An 18333-nucleotide genomic window follows, 5' to 3' on the forward strand; every position below is an offset into this window, starting at 1 on the left:
TAGCAATTCGATTAATTTTTATTTTTATAGGTAATAGTTTATGCCAGTGTTTCTAAATTTTTTTTACTTAAGTGACCTTTATATTCCTAAACACTTTAATGTTAAAACTTACTTAACCGTTTCTGCTCATTGTTTTCTTCAACAGATTTTCGAATAATTGAATTGAAAAAATATAACAAATCTTCTTAAAAAGCCTGCATGAAGAATTTATAAAACTTAAGTGTCATAAAATATTTGTAAAAAATAAATTTATGATTATAGAATGTAGTGTACGTAGTAAACTTTGTCTTTAGTGTAAAGGAAGAGAATTCTCAACTGAAACATTATTTGATTTATACTGTAAATTATTCAAAATATATTATTATTGTTCAAGTATACTTTAAATCATACAATTTTTAAATAATTAGAAAATAGTTGTTTTTTTCTAATGGTAATTCAAGAATGAAAATAAGTTTTTAAAACATGATTTCGAGTGGTAAAGCACAAATTGAAAAAATCCCAGCTTAGATGTAAAATCTGCATAATAAATTAAATAATATAGCTAATATGCAATTGCATAATGTAAGAGTGATTCAAAATTTTCATATACCCACTCATGTTTTATCATATATGCAACAAAATAATGTCAGCATTCATAAGAAAATATTATCATAAGTTAAAGAAAACCATCTCGTATGACTTACTTAAAAAATGCTTACATTCACTTACGTAATTTGTTAGAAGTGTTATAACTTATTAGAATTTTATGAGCCCATAAAAGTCAAATGTAGCAAATAAAATATATTGCAAAGTATAACTTATTAAAAAAAGTCTCAGTTTTAATATATGAATAGAGCTTTTCTTTCATTCAAGCATTCTCAGACATTGTTCTCATGGATCGATTGCATTTATGATATGATTGATTGATTTGATTGTAAGACAAAATGATTCTACTAATGTAGTAGATCATGAATGGAATATGGTAATTACATAAATTTTACTGTGAAAGATTTTAGATAAATTTACTTCAATTCAGTTTACTTCAAAAATTAAAAAAATCGAATCAATCAATGTTTATATATCCTTACGACCTTGTCTGAACATTTTGGCATACCTTAGACAATGTTTGTATGTGTTGGTGTGTGGGTGTTTGGGTGTGCGTGTGTGCGTGTGCGTGTGCGGATACATATTTTTCTTGTTTCGATATTTCGTCTCCATGCAGCTAAAGCAGTGCGATTTCTTTAAAAAAAATGTTCAAAAATTCCTAAACAATTTTTTCCAAGTTTTTTTTTCCAAAAAAATCAATTTTTTCCAAAAATTTAATATTTCTCAAAAATCTGATTTTTTCAAAGTTTAGAGTAAAATTTAATCTTAAGGCACGATGCCATTCACCACTAGTTACCACTTATTTTGGTTCCGTATACATTAAATATTTTATGTTAATGAGAAATTTGTATCTAGTTTTTATAGAAGTCTGTCTTATTTACTCAAGAGAGGTCTTATGTTTAAAACAGATTTTAATGTTATAATTTAATGTTGACATATATTATTTTTCAAAATATATAATAAATTAAATTTTAAATCTGTATGTACATGAAATTAAAAAAATATATATTAAGTTAGATGTTTCTATATTAGTTTTGTAATTGTTAATAAATTATAATTTAAATGAAACAAATCAGAAAATATTCAATATCATGAGCTTGCATTAGAAGAGAGTCACGTGCATATTATATATATATATATATATATATATATATACATATATGTAAAATTTATAAGGTATCATATTTAATCATCAAACCGACAGAGTCAACACTTTGATTTTGCTAGCACTAGCATTCCTCAATGACAAAATTAATCAATTTTGCCTGGGCATCTATTCAATTTAAAAAAAAAAATTTTAAAAATGTATGATAAACAATAATTGCTGAAGAATTGCAGAGTGCATAATAAAAATATTGTGGACATTTTTCAATTGCAAGGTCAATTTTCTGTTCAAACACTTTTTAATAATGTATAGTAAAAATAAAAAGGAATGTTAGTCGAACTAATTATTTTGTAGTATTCAAAAATTGTTTGTTCAAACAAAATGCATACAATATCAAAATGTATAGCATCGACTTACACGCAATATGCATAATGCATTCAACATTAACATTTCAATTTATGCGATTTGAATGAGTAACAAATAATATTCATTTTTATTCTACATATTAATCGAGTCATTCTCATGTATCACACACAATTATTAAATCAATGGGATGATGATTTTTTTTATTGATTTAATTATAATAAACGATATAAGATATAAAACCATTAAATTGATGTATCCCATTTAAATAATTCTACAGTGCTTCATTGATACATAATCTTATATTACTTGCATTTAGATTTGACATGTAACATTTAATTTAATTTTAAAGAAATTGATAGATAAAAGCTATGGTATTGGTATCCATCAATCTAAAAACTTAACTTAGACGTATAGGTTTTCATTACGCTTAATATGACCAAGATAGTTATGAAATTTTGACGTGACGAGTAATAATAATAATAATAATTATTATTATATATATATATATATATATATATAATTTATGAAAAAATCTGAAATATTTATTGAGATATTTTTGCGTAAACCGTTATAATAGAAACATAAGTTTTCAAAAAATTTAATGAATTTTTTAGTGAAAATTGTATTCACACTTCACACAACGATATTGTGCTTTGACAATTATAGTTATAATTTAATTTTTCAAATTTATAAATTTGTCACTTCATTGCATCTAGTCATCGAAAATATAAAATCAAAAATCTTTGATCGTTATATCGATGATTTGAAAATCAAAACAAAAAATCGTTAAAAATATCGATAAATAATTTGTGGTATAACAAAAAAAAAATTATTTATTTGAAGACTAAAATTGTTCTTTAAAGAACAGAAATGAACCCTAAGGTTATAATGGAAAATACGTCAGTGGCTGAAAAGAATTCATACGGAAAGGAAAAAGAAATTTTAGAAGTGCTTTTTGACTATGATTCTGAAGAGGATGAATGCCAGAAAATGGTATCATTTACCTATAGGCAAACTGCTTCAACTCTAACCCTTTTAATAAGATTGAACCGGCCAATGGCAAAAGACGTGTCAGTAATTGCGGAGGCTGAAGACCAGCTATGCCATTTAAAGTTTCACTTGGGTGAATATATTTATGTTTCCACGTTGAAATTTCCTGGATCATTTCAGCCAGGTCAAGTGCCAACAAAAATGAGTAATTCGCGAATGTTCTGGGTGTACCTGAAGAAGGCAGAAAATGCGTATTGGCCCGATATGCTGTTCAAGGCTTGACCACAGATAATTACATATTTGAATTATGTAGAAATATGTAACTTATACTCTGTTTGAATTCTACGATATACTCTGCTTTATGTTGTATTTGTAATATATGACATAGAACTTATATATCTTTTTATATTCATTTTACGGTAAGATATGATTTTCACATATATATCAACAAATCAATGATTTTTATAATTGAACCAGTTTCCGTAGGACCGTAATGGTTTAGTATGTTCTTTAAGACAAAGTACTCTATCATTATACCAAATAAATCGTCTACTTTTAATTTTAACAAACTACTCATTATCTCAAACTTTGATGAGTTTTCAAAATTAAACTACTTGTCGTAAGGTCGTAATATTTTAGTAAGTTTTATGAGACCATAATAAAAATCGCCAAAAAAAGTTCCATAAAAATCGGCTTAATTTTTTTTTTCAACAGTTAATTACAAAGAAACGGCTCGGCTGATCCTCGCACAAAACTGAGAAACAATATTCCTCATCGAGATGGCTTTTAAATTTCTGAAATCGGTTCAAGCGTTTTTGAACAAACGTCGATAAAATTTAATTTTAACAAAATACAAAAAAACGATACCAATTTTTGCAAACTTTGACGAATTTTAAAGTTAAACGAGTTGTCGTAGGGCCGTAATATTTTAGTGTAATCTATAAGACTATGGTGTCCACCGTCAAAAAAAATCATAAAAATCGTCGAAGAATATTTTTTAACACTTTATTACAAGAAAACGGCCCGGCCGATCTTTACCGAAAACTAATCAGCACGATTCCCAACCAGTATCTTTCAAACGGTTTTTGAATTATCAAAATCAAATCAGAATTGCGGCTAAAGCGTGGACGAAAATTTTTTCACTATTCTGCTATTTATAAAAACGGCTTGGCCGATCGTTGCACAAAACTTATAAACGCTAGTCCTCCTCATCGAGATACATCGATTCGCTTTTAAAAGTATATGTTATTGAAAGTCCATGAACCGAAGATGGGTAAAAACGATTGAGACTGGTTATAATATCATTACATAAATAATTATCATTAAAAACAAAACCAAATGTCATTTTAGTTTTATATATTTTCACTGCTTATTTTATAACTTCAAATTTTAGGTAGACTTTACAATAATTTATAATGAGGGAATGCATCTATTCACACGTTGGCCAAGCTGTAGTCCAGATAGGGAACGCGACATGGGAACTTTACTGTCTTGAAGACGGTGTTGAACCGAATGGCATATTAGCTAATCCTAGTAAAAGATCGAATTGGCAAGCAGACAGAATATAATGCTATATCCCATTCTTCAATGAAAGTGTCATTGGTCAATTGGTCCCAAGGAGCATTATGGTTGACCTGGAGCCAACGGCTATCGATGAAGTTTAGGTAGGAACCTATGAAAACCTTCTCAGAATAGATAACTTGATAACTGCTAAAGAAGATGCTGCCAGTCACTACGCTCGTGGTCACTATTCAATCGGAAGAGATGTCAAAAATGTTATGCTTTGCGTGCGCCGGCTCAACTGAACAATGTACATGTGTGCAAGGTTTCTTTGTATTTCATTCATTTGGAGGTGGTACTGAATCTGGCTTTTCATCGTTGTTAATACAAAAACTCCCTGACACCTACCACAAGAAATGTAAGTTACAAGTAGCAGTATATCCAGCTCTGCAGGTGTCAACGGCTGTTGTAGAATCCCACCATGCCATTTTAATCACACATGCAACTATTGCAGCAGCAGATGTAGCATTTATGGTTGATAACGAAGCTATTTATGATATTTGTCGGACCAAATTAGGAATTGAACGACCCCGCTACACTAATTTAAATCGTTTGATCAGTCAAGTGGTTTCATGAATTACTGCTTCTTTTTGTTTTAATGGATAATTAAACGTCGATTTAGGTGAATTTCAGACAAATTTTGAACCGGTACCGAAAATTTACTTTTCTAGACTATGCATCAATTGTTTTAGTAAATGAATCTCAGTATGAAGTTTCAAGTGTCAACGAGATCACAATTCAATTGTTTAAGAATTTTAATCAAATAGTAAAATGCGATACAAAAAGAGGTAAATATATTGGTTGCTGTATGTTCTATCGTGGAGATGTCGTGTCAAAAGATGAAAAAGCTGTCATAACTATTCTTTCAGAAAAAATGCATAAAATTTGTTGAATGGTGCCCTCCGGTTTTAAAGTTGTCTAAATAATCGGCCTCCAAGGGATGTATCGATGTTATAAAAAAATTCGAGCAAATTGAAGAACAAAGATCTGATGTATGCAAAAAGAGCATTTGTACACTAGTACATCAACAAAGGGATGGAAGAAATAGCATTTAACGAAGCCCAAAATGATCTCTCGGCATTAGAGAAAGATTACAATCTAACGATTCCATAGATGAATTTGATTTGACTATCAGACAACAGAACTGTAAATTTATATATAGTCTGACAATCTGTCCAATATAATTATATTGAATTGGTATAATGTCCGAAATATTAAATTTACTTAGTAATAAATAATGGTGTAATATGAATATTTACACATTCACAATGCATGTTCAAATTTTGTAATTAATTCATTTTTTTAATTTTAATATTAAGTTTAGTTGCCAGTTATCTCGGAGAAAAAATATTAAATGGTAATTTGAACATTTGTCTACATGGAAATATTGAAATACTGTCCATAAATACGATGGATTTGTCATAAAATCAAATCATACGACGAGTTGACGAGTGTCACAACCATCTCTCGGGTGTAAAAATAGATTGAAAACAAAGATATAAATACCAAAATCGTTTATAACGATTTTTGTTGTAGTTAGTAACAATAATACGCTTATGAACAGAATATAAAAATATAAGGCACTGACTGAAAGCAATTATGGGAACAATATTTGTACTATATAAAAATCTATATAAGAGATTTTTGAAATCGGTCCAGCCGTTTTTGAGAAAACGTCGATTTATGGCAAAAAATCTGTTCACATACACACACACAAACTTTTCCCTTTTTGGTCTCATTCGATTCAGAATGACTTGAAACGTCGAGAAAACATAAAATTATTACAAATAAGTTATAGTAATTAGTAGTTATAGTATCCGAAAATCCCAAATGAAAATTTTTGCATTTCTCGACGTTTTGAAGGTTTCTGAACATTTTGGCATACCTCTGGATGTGTATGTGTGTGTGTGTTTTGTATGCCATTTTTTCGTCCACGTTTTCGGGCGCACGGATCAACCGATTTGAATGGTTCAAAAAACATTGGACTCCTATTTACAGGCAGATGTGCTGATTAGTTTTTGGCAAAGGCAGATCTAGCCGTTACGGAGATAAGGAGCAAAGAGTGCAGAAAATAGAAATCGAGTTTTTGAGAGAACGGAGTATTAAACATTATGAAAAAACATTGAATTTGTAATGATTGGGAGAAGTGGTGATTCGTTTTTGGCAAAGGCAGGTCCAGCCATTTTGAAGATAGCGAGCTAAATGTACAAAAATTGGCAGTTTTTGTGAGAAATAAGCATCCGATTTGAATAATTTAGAAAACATTTCAATTTTTTTTTATATCGAAAATATTATAATTCAGATTTCAATTTTAATTCTGGTTAAAGTTCTAAAGCTCACTTGTATATAGTGAATAATTTTAACATTGTAATTCAGTTTATATAATTCTTATAAATATTAGATGATATTACAGAATTTATAATAATCTATTTGAAAACATTTAATATTCCTTGAACATTTTGTTATGGTACGGAAAGTTCCAGCAATTTGCCTTAAGGCACGATGCACCATACACCACTAGTTTTTTTTCTAACATTCTACAGTTCTGTTCTAGTTACTTTGGAACTTTGTACTGTGACATCAGATGGTTTGAACCATTCAGCGCATGAAGTAATAAGATCAATTGTGTTAATTTTCACAACTTATTTCTTATTATCATGTCATCAATATCATTTACGTAATTGTATAAAAACATGCACAGCCCTCAGTCTATTACATTGATAAGCAAGATATGGACAAACAAAGGCATCGATTTGTTTCGATTTTTTGTTTGCTAAGCAAAGAAGCGTAATCCGCAAATCATCAATATTTGCCGATGCTTAGTTAGCAAAGCGCTCATTGTCTTGTAATTCGCTTGAAATAATCGCATACGTCATTAGCTGCGCACGCGTTAACTCAGGATAAAACGACTCTTTGTCATCATTGTGTGCTTTATTCATTATTATTAAAATTATACGTTATTTTAGAGGAATTCGTCTAAATATTAATAGCGTTTTAACGCCCAACGTGATATGGACGTTACGATTGATTAGTAGCAGCACGATAATTAAGATAATGCAATGTTCAACTGAGCGGCAGCAAAGAGAGCGCGGCAATAACGAGGGTTTTTGGAAAATCTTCAGATACCTTTATACCAGCAAACTTTATAAATAGACTGAGTACGGTTGTGCCAGGTAGTGACTATCGTCTTAACAGCTCAAATCAGTATGATTTTGAGATGTGGTCCAAAGGAAGAAAGAAAAAGTATGTTTGTTCTAACAAGTTTCCATTATTGCATTGAGCTCCCTTACGATCTATCGACCGCATTGCTTTCAAAGAGTCAAATAAAGGTTTCTTTGAACGATTCAATTTAATATTAACTGTTACTTTTATACAGATAAATTACTTTGTTTGTTCTCTTGCTATAAGTTGAACATTAGCAGTTAATTACCAGCAATTAGTTTTTGCGTAGAAAATTTAGCTCGATGATAACTAATAAACTCTTTAAACTAATTTCGCCCACAGATAGTAATGTCTTTACATGTTACTATCAAAATGTTCGTGGACTCAACACTAAAATTTCCGACTGCCTGCTCGCATCTAGTTATCTTGATTATGATTTCGTCGCTTTTTCTGAAACATGGCTTAGGAACGATGTTCACAACTCTGAATTCTTTTGCGACAGTTTCAATGTTTTCAGATGTGATAGAACTTATGGTATCAACAATAAATATCGTGGTGGTGGTGTACTTCTTGCAGTTAAAAAATATATTACTTGTGAACTTTTGAAATTGAACTTTATTTGTGAATCGCTTCCAATGATTGATATTGTTGGCTGCAAGTGTATCCTCAAGAATTCAAGCATATTAGTATTGACCGTTTACGTTCCACCTGATGTATCTACTGAGAATTTTGAAGCTTTCCTTGATCTACTAGAATCTTATGTTTCAGACAAAAATGTTTTAATTATTGGTGATTTCAATGTTCCACATTTCGATCAATTATCTCATAATCTTACTAATGCAAAATGTAACTTTATCTATAATTTTATTAATTTATCTGGTCTCAACCAATATAATTCTGTTATCAATATCAGTGGCAGATTGTTGGATTTAGTGTTTTGTTCTTACTTTTCAACATAATTCATGATACCGAACCCCTTTTACCTGAGGACAATTATCATCCTGCTCTTTATATTTCTGTTTCCCTTACATCTTCTTTTTCCACACCCAATACTTTGCAATTTAATAAAAATAACTATCATTACAATTTCCACAAAGCGGATTATCTTAATCTTTACAGGGAAATTTTAAATACATCGTGGAGTTCTTTGTATACATGTTCTGACATTAATGATGCATGTGATCTTTTTTACGCTACAATTTATAGCTTATTAGATAAATTTGTTCCTAAAACAAAGAAATTTTCTTCCAATAAATTTAAGCCTTGGTTTAATTCTGATATTATTAGAAACCTCCGTATGAAGAAATACTATCATAATAAATACAAGTTAACCAATATCACTTTCTATTATGAAAATTTTAAATTGTACAGGAAATTAATAAAAATACTTATGAAAGATGCCCATAATTCATATATTATTGACGTTGAAAATTCTCTATCGCTTAATCCTAAATATTTTTGGTCTTTTTTGCGTAATAAAACTGCTTCTAATATTATTCCTAATAGATTGTGCTATCTAGACAAATATTATGATTCTCCTGATGCTATTGTTGATGCATTTAATTCTTACTTTATTAGTGTTTATCAGCCTAAACTTGACATACCCATTTTATTTGATCATAATGATAGAATCATGATTGATATAGGTGAAATTGATTCTAGTACTGTGCAACATGCAATAGCAAGTTTTAAGAACTCCAAAATATTTGGTTTCGATGGTATTCCATCTTTCTTTATACGTGATTGCTCATCTACTCTATCTGATCCACTTGCATTTTTATTTAATCTATCTTTGCGTACAAACACTTTTCCAAATTGTTGGAAAATTGCACGATTAGTTCCAACTTTTAAACAAGGTGTTACATCAAACATTACTAATTACAGGCCGATATCATTATTATCAAACTTTGCTAAGGTATTTGAAAAAATTATTTATAGAGAATTCCTTCTGTTAGAACTTTAATTTCTATTAATCAACATGGTTTCATGCCTGCCCGTTCTACGATAACAAATTTAATTTGTATTAAACAATATATAGCTGAGAATCTTGACATCAATGGACAAGTTGACGTTATTTACACTGATTTCAGCAAAGCTTTTGACAAAATTGATCATAACATTCTCCTTACTAAATTATCTAAGATTGGTCTTAATTCTTCACTTATTCACTTTTTCAAGAGTTATCTTCATAATCGCAAGCAGTTTGTCTTTCTTAATGGATTCTTGAGCAACATTGAAAATATTAGTTCAGGAGTTCCTCAGGGATCCATTCTTGGTCCACTATTATTTATTATTTTTATTAATGACATTTCTGATACTATTAACTGTCCACATTTATTATTTGCAGATGATCTGAAACTATATCTCAAAATAAATTCTATTGATGACTGCTTATTATTACAGTCTCAACTTGACCGTTTCCAATCTTGGTGTATCTATAACAAATTACATCTAAATATATCAAAGTGCAAGATTCTTAGTTTTACACATAAGCGCGTTCCAATACTTTTTGATTATAAAATTTCTAACACCAGCATTGATAGATGTAATAAAATTTCCGATTTAGGTGTTCTATTTGATTCTGGTTTGTTTTTCACAGATCATGTTACTGATATTTGCAATAGAGCACATCAATCTTTAGGTTTGATACTAAGAAATTGTAAACAATTTAAGTCTACCAATGCACTTCTTTGCATGTACTATTCTATTGTACGTTCAAAATTAGAATACGGTTCGATTATTTGGTACCCTCATCATATCAACAACTCTGATGCGATAGAGAAGGTTCAGCGAAAATTTCTGAAATACCTTTATTATAAAACATATAAAATTTACCCTGAACGTGGCTTTGACCACAACACTTTACTAAAAGAATTTGGTATTCCTTCCCTTGCCTCACGTCGATTTATCTGTACAATTATGTTCTTATTTAAGCTTTGCAATAATTCTATAGACTGTCCTCTTATTCTCAATCAACTATCCTTTAATGTTCCAAGGCTATCTTCGCGTTCACAATTATTTTTCAATTATCCCACCCCTAAATCTAATTCTCTCTTAAATTCGCCAATTTTACTAATGTCCTCTAACTTTAACTTAATTAATAATGAAATAGACATTCACAACACATCACCTAATCAAATAATCTCCATCTGCACAAGTTAATCTTTTTATTTTCTTTCAAATATCTTATTATTTTCTGTTTATAAATATTATTGTTACATTCTGCATTATATGAAATTTTATCTTAGCATTTTATGTTACTAACTATATATTGTAATTTTGTGTATATTTTAATTGTTATTCATTATGTCAAATAATTGTATTTTTGAGTCCTCTTGGAGAAATCTGTGGGCTATATATTTATAAATAAATAAATAAATAAATAACGATGATTTGTCTCCGAAAGTGTGCGTTCAGTACGATTGTATTGTACAATACGATTGTACAAGTATTTCTTGTAATTTTTTCGGTGTAGATTAAACAGATAATTTTTTTTAACAAGGGGAAAGCCTGCTTTAGAGGCTTCAAAAAATCCCTTTTTGAGAAATTTTAGGTACAGAAATAAATATTTAATTGATACGAATTTTTCTTGTTATTTATTTCAACATGCTTCTCAATTTTTTTTTTCATTAAAATATATGCCATAATATGCCGGATACAATCTTTTTGCCGATGCGCCACGAGCATGCAGGTGTCATTTGGTGGGAAATCAAAACAAATAGTATAGAGTCTATACTGGAGTCTATACTACAAAAAATAGGAGAATTTGTCATATTTTTTTGGATTTTTCTATTTTAACTAGAGTCTATAGTATATTCAACAAATTTTATGCATTTTTTCTGTAAGAATAGTTATGACAGCTTTTTCATCTTTTGGCACGACATCTCCACGATAAAACATACAGCAACCAATATATTTACTTCTTTTTGTATCGCATTTCACCATTTGATTAAAATTCTTAAACAATTGAATTGTGATCTCGTTGACACTTGAAACTTCATACTGAGATTCATTTACTAAAACAATTGATGCATAGTCTAGAAAAGTAAATTTTCGGTACCGGTTCAAAATTTGTCTGAAATTCACCTAAATCGACGTTTAATTATCCATTAAAACAAAAAGAAGCAGTAATTCATGAAACCACTTGACTGATCAAACGATTTAAATTAGTGTAGCGGGGTCGTTCAATTCCTAATTTGGTCCGACAAATATCATAAATAGCTTCGTTATCAACCATAAATGCTACATCTGCTGCTGCAATAGTTGCATGTGTGATTAAAATGGCATGGTGGGATTCTACAACAGCCGTTGACACCTGCAGAGCTGGATATACTGCTACTTGTAACTTACATTTCTTGTGGTAGGTGTCAGGGAGTTTTTGTATTAACAACGATGAAAAGCCAGATTCAGTACCACCTCCAAATGAATGAAATACAAAGAAACCTTGCACACATGTACATTGTTCAGTTGAGCCGGCGCACGCGAAGCAGAACATTTTTGACATCTCTTCCGATTGAATAGTAACCACGAGCGTAGTGACTGGCAGCATCTTCTTTAGCAGTTATCAAGTTATCTATTCTGAGAAGGTTTTCATACGTTCCTACCTAAACTTCATCGATAGCCGTTGGCTCCAGGTCAACCATAATGCTTCTTGGGACCAATTGACCAATGACACTTTCATTGAAGAATGGGATATAGCATTATATTCTGTCTGCTTGCCAATTCGATCTTTTACTAGGATTAGCTAATATGCCATTCGGTTCAACACCGTCTTCAAGACAGTAAAGTTTCCATGTCGCGTTCCCTATCTGGACTACAGCTTGGCCAACGTGTGAATAGATGCATTCCCTCATTATAAATTATTGTAAAGTCTACTTAAAATTTGAAGTTATAAAATAAGCAGTGAAAATATATAAAACTAAAATGACATTTGGTTTTGTTTTTAATGATAATTATTTAAGTAATGATATTATAACCTTTTTGAGAAATTTTAGGTACAGAAATAAATATTTAATTGATACGAATTTTTCTTGTTATTTATTTCAACATGCTTCTCAATTTTTTTCATTAAAATATATGCCATAATATGCCGGATACAATCTTTTTGCCGATGCGCCACGAGCATGCAGGTGTCATTTGGTGGGAAATCAAAACAAATAGTATAGAGTCTATACTAGAGTCTATAGTATAGACTCTAGTTAAAATAGAAAAATCCAAAAAAATATGAGAAATTCTCCAATTTTTTGTAACTTGAACAAAATATCACTTTAGTTTGTTTGAAAAGTAGGTTAGTTATAGTCTTGTGAGTTTTTTTAGGTTCAACTAGAATAGAATTTAATCCTGAATGCAATGAATTTTGTCTCGTTTTGATAGAACGTTTAGTTTTTTTCCCTATCTTTCCCGCTAATTAGGAAGAATCAAAAAAATTCAAAACCAAAAAATCGCGCGTCAAAGTTTTTATAAAATCAAAAAAATAATTTGTTCCTGAAATTTTAGGGATATATTTTTGGCTAGTTTTGGAAAACATTTTTGCAAAAAAAAAAAGATTTTTCACTAAAGCAAGGGGGGAGCCCTTAACTAAGAAAAAATGAAAAAGAGAGAGGGAAAGAAAAATTCAATATATGAAAAAAAGGTTTTACAGAGATTTCTTATTAACTTTTTTTAAAAAATTATGTTTTGTTTTATATCGTTATATTATATTCATAAGCTTTGTATAAATGATTATGTTGTACTGTGTTACACACATTTCTGAAAATAAAAATCTGCTTCTGACAATAAAAATTATTTTTATGTACATATCTACAAATGTTCAAAATATCATTTAATTTTAGTAAATTTTATTATGTTTTAAATATTTAATAGTTTAACGTAGAAATTGGTTGATTTGCAAATTATTGTGTTTTTTATTGTTTATACCATTATTTGGGAATCAACTCAACGTTTAGAAAAATATTGCTAATATGTTTCAACCTATACTAATCGTGTAAGTTGTTCATTTATAAATTAATTATAACATTCTCTGAATATCAAGAACTTGTATCAAAAATAGAAACAATACTATAAATACTCGTAAACCAATCAATCAAATAAAGCTCCAAAAGACAGGCGAGAAGTGCCACTTTGAAGCTTGAAAGTTCATAATCAGTTTATTCAAATCCTAGGCTTATGTAGTGTTAAATATATATATATATTTTTTTTAATCTCTGAATTAAACGTAATAGGTCTAAAGCTTTGAGGCAAAAATAAAATTAAGAGATCATGTTCAGAAAAATGATAAATTAATATGAAACACATTAAATAAATAATGACAATCTAACATCCTATTAATATTCAATTATTTTTTTGTTTTTAATCATTTTAATAATTTAATGTATTATAAGTAATATTATTTATTAGCATAATACATTCTTATAAAATATTAATTGCTCATAAAATATTACACTAGAAAGGTATTTGAATTATAGATCAATTTCGAAAAACATTACTATGGCACAAATGTATTAACAAAATCAAAACAAAAAAGACAAACAACTGAAATTTTAGAAAAAGTGGTATAACATAAAATTCAAACCTTTAAATTAATCTTAAATTAATATTTTTATAATATATTTCATATTTTAGGAATGATATATATATAGGAATATTAAAAAATATCATGATTATTTTGATAATAAATATTAATCATAAAATCATGTTCAATTACATTTATTTCATATATCATCAAATTACTGAATGTCTTCCTTTTTGTAAAGACAGATTGTAATTCAATAAAGAGAATAAAAAAATAAAAATAATAATATTCAATTACATTAATTGAATTAAAAAAATATTATCTAAACTAAGTTGAAATTTTAACAATATCAAAAAAAAATACTTTCATAATAAATATTAATATATATGGCAACGTGAAAAATATTTTTTATTGCGTATGGCTTCGTACACTTGGACCTTGTACTTGTCAGTATTTTCAATTATTAAATAAAAATAAAATAAATAGAAAAGTGTGTTATGCACTTGTAAACTATTCCACATTCGAGTCGAAATAGCTCAAGGTCCCAAAAATATTTCATAGTTAATTGAATTGTGCAACTGACACAATTATAATAGAATCACACTAATAATGATTTTAAGATTACAATAGCAATCTAATGCAATCTAAATAAAAATAGATTTTGTCTGTATAAAACAAAACAAAATGATCATCGGTGCAAGTTTGCAAAATATTAGGTATAATAATATTTATATAAAATTTTTCACAAATAGCAAGTTCTGCGTTTTTAAAAATAATGTTCAATTAAAAGAAATCAGTTTCATATTTTATAAATACCAAGTTTCAGTATAACATTATTAATATAGAGTATAATTTTTCTTAACATGTTTTTTTATTAGATTTTTTAGGGCAAGATTTTTTTCTAATTATATTTAATTTCTATTTTTATTTGATTATATTTCTATTTATATTTCTTTTTTTAATAATATTTCATTCAATTACTGTATAATAATATATTTATTTAACTCGGTTTAACTTAATGTGTCCTAGATGAAAATATGCTTTTAGCTTATACGAAAAATTATGATAATAAAGTTTGTTCTATTTTTAAATTATCAATTTCAGTTTTCTTGTGTCGCATTTAAATATTTTCTGATAGTATATGATTTTTTTTAATATTTGTTTCAATAGTATAATTGTAGTATATTAGTAGTATAGAAATATTATTATTTTATTGTGGTTTGTACACGAACAATATTAAGAGATAATAAATATATTCCTCAATAGAATTGAAATATAGACCTTAATTGAAATAAATGTAAATTTATTTTTAAAAATATATATAGAGTAGAAAGGTGCTTAAAGATCCGCGGGTAAAAAAGCCACCGATATCTCAAAAACAAGAAAAGTTAAGATTTTTTTTACAAACAGTATTTGAAAGTAAAGGGAAAAAATATATACCCCGCCTCACTTTGATTCTTACGACTATCATCGCTATATGAAAATCCATAGCATTTTAGGTCGTGAGCACTATTATTTAGTTTACGAAACCTTAAAAACAAAAAAAGATTTTTAAATATACGTTATTCAATTAAAATAATTAAAGTTAAAAAAAAGCATTTTTACAAGAAATAAATTACTAGTTATTCCAACTACGCTAATAAAAATTTCCGCCAAAATACGAGATCCAGGTTATATATGAAATTTATATTTTGCATTAATTAAATAATGTAGCTACTTTTTTTGTAAAATCCTCTTAAAATTAAAAATAAGACATTAGATTTGTTTGCTCCCCTGGCTTTCCCAATTTACCTCGCTTGTGGGGTAAGAAGGACCAGATGACAAATTTTTGAAAAATAACCAAAAAACATAGTTTTACAATGATGAACTAAGTATTTTACCGAATTAATAAAAAATGGGATAGTTAGATAGTTGTTTGTTTGATATGTGTTATTTATTTTGATGTAGTTGGTTTGGTTTTCACGGTGTATTTGCCAAATATCAAATTGGACTTTTGTGCCCTGACCTGCCCTACATCATGTTTAAAAAAAAAATTGTGAATTTTTATTTATTTTAATTATTTTTATATTTTTATTAATTAATTTAATATTTTTTAGGAATAGATGAAAAACATTAATTTTTTTAAATGAGAGCAATTACAAAGTAGGCATTACAAGGTGAGGCTAGTATAAATAAAGTAGATCTTTGGGAAAAGCATTTAATAAATATTATTAATACTTTTATGTTAATATTTGTCTTGATCAACCCTTTCTCTACATATTGCGAAGATATCTGAATGCTCTACAAAAAGATATATTCTAGATTGGTATCATATTTCATGAAGATTTAAAGTGTCAACTTTATCATACTAAGTCAAGACTAATTCTGTACCAAAATTTGTGATTCATAACAAATTTTTGTCAGTGTTTATAAAATTTGCTCTAAATAATTTATTCACAAGGAAACTAAAACTAAGCAAAACGACCAACCACATTCATCAAACTTACATGATTTTTTTTCAAACTATATGCACAAATTTAAAAATGTGCACGCATGTAAACCACCTCGGCGTAACAAATAATGATGATATCTAATTGAAATTCAAATAAATTCAATTCCACTTTATATCACCATAATAAATCCCGATCGGCACTCGGAATTAAAACAAATAAAATAAACAATTCGATTGATATTCGATGCGTTAGTTATGCAAAAATTATCCAATCGACAATTACACACAACACTTATAAATAATTCATACGTCAAACGCGGAGAAGGAGCTCCGCGTGAAACCGAAAGCTCGCACTCCCAACTGGAGAACTTATAGGCGAATAAGACGACGGCGGGTCGGCGGTTCGCACGATGCAAACTGTCTTGAACCAGAACATTCATGGACACATTTATTAACAATATTTACTTTGATTTAGTTTATTATTATAGAGTCCAAAGCGGCATAAAATGGTTTGGGAAGTACCATTAATCACGCGATTGATTTGTTAGGGATTTTTGAACCTCCCCTCCCCCTTGGTGATATTTAGAATTAACCTCCCCTAACGTTAAATATTCTTTTTTTTATTTCTGCTAATTTTAACAATCAGATTACAATACAATCTATAATTTAAAAGTTATGGTATTGAAAATCAAAATCAAGAAGAAAAAACAATAGAATAAAAGGAGTTAAAGAAAATAAATAGAATAAATAATTGAATAAATAATAATTAAAATAATAGTGTTAATAATAAAAACAATAATCAATAATGAATAATAATTAAAAGTAACTTGTTTGAAAATTTTCCTGTGCAAAACAGAGAAAATTATGTTGTTGACGGTAAATCACTGGGCCATTTTCTTTTCAAGCGTTTTAATTTTTCGGCTGCCTGTACTATTTGCATTTCGTAAAATTTTCTGAACAAATTTTTTGAATTTACAAAAACCTTTTTTTTTTTGAAAATATAGGTGAAAATTAAATACACGTGATATCTTACTAGACCCCTTCTCCCTCCCCGACGTGATTTTTCGTGATTTTTTATCAACCCCCCCTCTCATTAAAAACCTCACGTAATTAATGGATACCCCCCTTTGGTAATTATTTTATAAAACTATGTGCAAAAGTATAACCAGTGGTGCATGGCATCGTGCCTTAAGATAAATTGCTAGAGCCTTCTGCTCTACTATTGAACTTTTAAAAAATAAATATAATCTATAATCAACAAAAATTTATTAAGAATGTTTTAAATATTTTTATTTTTTAATGATTATTATAAATACTGTAACTTTTTACATCATATTTTATAGACAAAATGTGAGATCTTATTAATTAGGCGACGAGCGGTATTGTAATTCTAAGCATTATAATTCCTGGTACAGAAACCAAAGAAATGACAACAAAATTTGTATCTGTTATCAAAATCACTATGTAGTATCTGATTATTTGATGTGCTTATGTCCAATGATATTTTGTGATTACCAAATATCAGGTTTTGGAGCTTTTTTCCACATATCCCAAACAGCTAGACCAACCTTTCTAAAAATGTAATCAGTTCTTCATCACGCCAATACAAATGAACCGCTTTTG

At 28.6% G+C, this 18333-nt stretch overlaps 1 protein-coding gene and 2 pseudogenes across 1 annotated transcript in view; 1 reads left to right on the forward strand and 2 right to left on the reverse strand.

Annotated features, from left to right (window-relative positions):
- LOC113374737 (putative fatty acyl-CoA reductase CG5065) overlaps nt 1-18333 on the reverse strand; it is a 47526-nt gene that overhangs the window by 24243 nt on the left and 4950 nt on the right. The gene's annotated exons all lie outside the window — the stretch shown is intronic.
- LOC113378771 lies at nt 4462-5212 on the forward strand (annotated as a pseudogene).
- Nucleotides 11563-12621, reverse strand: LOC113374738 (annotated as a pseudogene).

Source organism: Ctenocephalides felis, unplaced genomic scaffold (genome assembly GCF_003426905.1).
Source record: "Ctenocephalides felis isolate EL2017-DRISC unplaced genomic scaffold, ASM342690v1 CF-g0.4_SCAFFOLD_01886, whole genome shotgun sequence".
Lineage (NCBI taxonomy): Eukaryota > Metazoa > Arthropoda > Insecta > Siphonaptera > Pulicidae > Ctenocephalides > Ctenocephalides felis.